This window comes from Lethenteron reissneri, chromosome 41 (genome assembly GCF_015708825.2).
Source record: "Lethenteron reissneri isolate LAM-NWPU_2019-01 chromosome 41, ASM1570882v1, whole genome shotgun sequence".
NCBI lineage: Eukaryota > Metazoa > Chordata > Hyperoartia > Petromyzontiformes > Petromyzontidae > Lethenteron > Lethenteron reissneri.
In genome coordinates this window covers 9855086-9860295 of record NC_083819.1, presented here as the reverse complement: position 1 = coordinate 9860295, position 5210 = coordinate 9855086, and positions in this window count along the sequence as shown.

The window sequence follows — 5210 nt, the reverse complement described above, 5'->3', positions numbered from 1 at the left end:
TTTTTTTTGTTGGTGTGTTTCTTGAATTTCTGTAGCTTGTGTTTGTAGCAAAGGCGAGCGAAACAATGAAGATGGATATCGCAATTACCATTGCACTGATAGAAAAAAAATTGCTCACAGCAGGTTTACACTTTTTGGGCAGCTGACACAGCTTGCACACATCATGTAGATAGCAAAGCAATTCCACCAACAGTTGCTGGTCGTGGGCGCACGGTGGAACTGCGTGTCTGTTGAACCGTTGAATTGAACCACCCCTGCTGTGCCTATGAAATGCATTTTAGAGGGGTCTCCGTGTGGAATTATCGTAGGAACAAAGAATATCCATGTATTGATGACAACCATGTAATAAACAATTTCTGAGAATATTTGAAGAATCCAATGCATTGGTTCGGTCGATTACTCGGGATGTGTGGAGCCAAAAGCTCCGTTCCTCATGATAGCTTGAGGTGATCCTTGAGTCAATAACTGGTCTACAAATTTTTAGATGTCATCTGCTTCAGAGATGAAATGTGCTGTTTATTATGGATTTTGATGTGCTGAATTCAATTATGACAAAACAACTGATTGGCTACTGTTCCCAAGGTATTAAAGTTTTCTCATAAATTGTAAACTTAGGTCTTTTCATGTGTGTATGGTTGCTTTACATGATAACATATCACCTATCCTGTTCATGTAACACTTAAAAAATCAGCAAAAGTGTTGTATAAATCAAATGTATTATGAAACAAAAGGCAAACAACTTATGTAAATATAAGTACATAGGATAGTCATTAGTGTCTACTCGGCGCTTCTTGGCTTGTCTCGTATTCATTAAATGGAGCATCTCTTGTCACTGTCCAGCAATTGTCTGCAAGCATTGATGGGCTCCATTTGCCCTGAGAGTGTTTCTGAGTGCAAAAAATGTATCTTTAGTGACACGTTGCAACCAAGGCTTTTGTATGCCTTGGTTTTCCACCAACTCCCTGTAGTCGTCTGCCTTGTTTCCAAAAGAATGTTGCTACTAACTGGATGGCATTCCATGCCATCTGTTCTTTGCCACGCAGTGCACTCAAATGCATCGTCTTGAAGTTCACGAATCTGAGGACCAACGAAGACACCTTCCTTTATCTTAGCTTCACTTAACCTTGGAAATTTTCCACGGAGATACTTCAAAGCTGCTTGTGTTTTGTCCATAGCTTTGACAAAGTTCTTCATCAGACCCAGCTTGATGTGTAAGGGTGGTAACAAGATGTTCTTTGATCTAACAAGTGGTGGATGCTGAACACTTTTTGTCCCAGGCTCCAATGAGTGTTGGAGTGGCCAATCTATCTTGATGTCGTGGGAAACTCTCGCACGACTATCCCATTCGCAGAGAAAACAGCAGCAGTACTTTGTGTATCCAGTCTGCAGACCAAGCAAGAGAGCAACAACCTTCAAATCGCCACAAAGCTGCCCTGATGTTGGTCAGTTTATGCACCTCAAAAGTTGTTTCATGTCATAGGTTTCCTTCATATGGACTGCATGACCAACTGGAATTGATGGCAAAACATTTCCATTATGCAGCAAAACAGCGTTAAGACTACTCTTCGATGAATCTATGAACAGTCTCTACTCATCTGGATCATGAACGATGTTGAGGGCTGCCATCACACCATCGATGTTGCAGGCTACAAGATCACCTTCCATGAAGAATGGGACAAGATCCTTTTGACAGTCACGAACCATGGAAACCCTAACATCACCTGCCATGAGATTCCAATGCTGCGGTCTGGAGCCCAACAGCTCTGCTTTACTGTTGGCTAGTTCGAAATCCCTGACCAGGGCTTTCAGTTCACCCTGTGTTATGAGATATGGTTCAGAGGGGGAGGATGGGAGAAAATCTGGGTCATGTGACCTTGATGGTTCAGGACCAGAAGTTTAATCCTCGTTCTCTTCCTCGTTTGACTCAAGTGAGTGATTCTGGTGCATCAGGAACCGGCAGTTCTCTGTGGGGTATTGGGCGTGTAGCTGATGGAATGTTTGAATAATGCACAGTCCACTTTTTCTTCTTTGATACTTTTCCCAACTGGAGGCGCCATGCAGAAATAACAATTGCTGATATGACCTGTTGGCTCTTTCCAAATCATTGGCACTGCAAAAGGCATAGATTTCCTCCTGTTCAACCACTGGCAGAGATTTGTTGCACAAGTGTTGCAGCAATTGTGGGTGTCCACATCTTGTCCTGATCTCCAATTTGTCAGCCAAAATAAAGGTGATGTTGCACTTTTGTGATGCAAAAGTCACTTCGCCACAAACACAGCAGAGGTTATCTGCTTTGTACACACAAGTCCGAGGCATCTCTGCTCACTTTGGCTAAACAAAAAGGTGTCCCTTTGCAAAACCAAACACTGACAAATAAGAGCATGATACTGTGATTTCTAGAGTTGATATAAGGCAATTTGTTCAGCAGAGGGATGTAAGCCGAGTTATGATTACATCATCCATGACTTCTAGGAATAACATGATGCAATTCATATAATGTATGATGCAATACCAGATTCAGATTGCATCATTCATTGTTTTGCTCAAAAAGCAAGTACTGTCCAAACCCAGTCATAGATTTATTCATAGATCAAGTCAAGATGTATTTTAGTCATTTCTGGTTTAAATTTAGATCCCTTCCCTTTGTCATGACATCACGGACACCACAATAGTGTGGGTGTAGTACCAGCCCTAGAGGGGCCCGGTGAGCGCTGATGGATAGCGCTCGATGGCACCAGCTTGGCGTGCAGTGCCAGCCCTACAGGATAGGGTGTGGGTGTGCCGGTCGTAAGAAAGGGGTTACTAAAGGCCATGGCACTCTGGTTGACCCGAGAAGACACGTGACCAGTTAAGTCAGCGGTCGGGAATCTATGGCTCGCGAGCCATATATGGCTCTTCCAGTGACGGCATATGGCTCCCAGACAATTTGAGTTGAAAAAAAAAATCAGTTTGGAACTGATTTTAAAATACTTGTGATATTGCTTAATAATACTGTGTCATTTTAAAGTAAACAGAAATTAGTTTTGAAGATAAATTTCAGGGGTCACGCCTGCACGAAGCTCAACCTCACCACGTATGAACCAGGCCATCAGCAAAACCATCCAGCGCCAGAAGTCGCATTAAAAGTAAGACATAAAAATACTATATGGCTCTCAATGAAATATATTTAGAAATATTTGGCTTTTATGGCTCTCCCAGGCAAAAAGGTTCCCGACCCCTGGGTTAAGTCTACAAAGGGGCCCAAGTAGGGGATAGGGGTGGTCACGTGGTTAGCATCCAGATGCTTCCCGAGGATTCTGGAAGGTGTTCGTGGCCAAGGGCGGAGCCGGCCACGCCACAGAGAATATAAGCCGGATCTCCAGAGGGACCGGCGTTGTTGTTCATCCTGAAGAAACCTCCGTCAACGTTCTACGTTCCACCAAGTCTCCAACACGTGGACCTGGACCCGAGCTGTGGTCCAGTCCGTAGTAGCTAGTGACGTAATTAGTGTAGTTAGCCTGGTGGTCACCACCAAAGGTTGTTATTCTCTTAAGGGGAAGTTACCCTGTGTGATGGAGGTAAATAAATGTGTTGACTCCAAGTACACGTCTGCGACTCAGTTGAACTCACTACACCTTTATAACTCACTTATCCTCCGCCATTTCCAAGTCAAGGGTCGTATATACTGACCCAGTAGCATATCTTGAAAACTAGAGCCAATCAATTTTAAGCATAATTTTCATTCTCAGTGACCCAGAATTTGTAAAGTTGGACTACATTTATTTCGGAAGCATTTTGGCTGTAGACCAGGGTAATCAAGTCATGAATACATCGTTAACCCCGTAACCATCAACACTCGGTTGAGGGAGTTGGTTGGAGTGTTAAGCTGCAGGTGCATTTGTTTCACAACCTCTTCGCCATGAAGTGGCGGTGGATGATTTAAGGATGTGCAGGTTCATTTTAATCACGGATAAGAGGATTTTTTTTCTTGTATTCGTTTTTAAAGGTATGCTCGCTCCATTTATTAACTTAAAATGCTGTAGCAGCATTATTATTTCAACGTGCATCTTTCCATGTGTTTTTCATCAATGTGATGCTGTTTGTCAGTGTCCCATGTTTCTCATGTATGACTTGTACCAGTTAATACGCACTTATTGGAAACGTTGCTTTTCAGGCACATTGGTCCATTGCTTTTCATTCCGAAATGGAATTTTCCAAATGCACTCCCCATCAAATGGACTCCTGCTCCAGCCTCAATGATAGCCCAAGATATAAACACTCGTGTTTTGCAGACGAGTGCCCTTGATGAGTTGAACATGGCAAGGCCGTAATTATAATATCTATTGGGGGGGACACATCCACCCCCCAATATTCAAATATGCTCAAAATGTCCCCCCCCAATATATTGCTATAAAATAGATTTCTGTTTATATGATTGTGGTTATGGTTGCACTTTATAAATCCCTAATCTCTGCCATTACATACAATGAAACAAGAAAAGGTAAAAAGAAAAAACAGAGCAATGTAATACAATACACTATTAGACGTAAAAAAAAACCTATCCCATGTGTTAGTGAATTTTTAAAATCTTTTTGGCAGGAAATGAGTTTTCAAATTTAGATTTTTTTTTTCTGGGTTGGGACCCCCAGACCCTCTGGAAGATTTGGTCCCCCCCAATGTTGACTCCATGGCTACGGCCTTGGAGCATGGTAAGGGAGCATACCAAAGTGTCATCTTTGGCATCCAGATCAGAAAGTGAGATTTTAACGATATCGCCTTGTATACAGGAGGTTGTGGGTTTGATCCTGATGCCTGTATCTTTGGAGTTTGAATGTTCTCCCCGTGGCCGCGTGGATTTTTCCCCCGGGTCCTCCGGTTTTTCTTTACATTTAGAATAAAAAAAGGTGCGTTAAGAATATTTGGCTGCTGTAAATTCCACGTGATGAGCAACTTCGTTGAGCTATCATTTGTGGCCAGGTCGCTTCTGGACAAGAGCCACACAGCATAAGCTCAGTGGGCCTTACCAGGTAAAATAAAGGAACGTTGGGTTGCTCGGTCAATGGCCTGCAGGGTCAACGGCGGCGTGGTGTATTCCGCAAATATGCCCGACTGTGAGGGCGGGCACAAGCCGGCGTGAGCAGGTTAAAAGTTGAGTTTTATAAGGGCACCACGGGGTGACCAGCCCCTCCCCACCAAACCCCCCACCCAGCCCCACCCCTCTCACCCCTCCC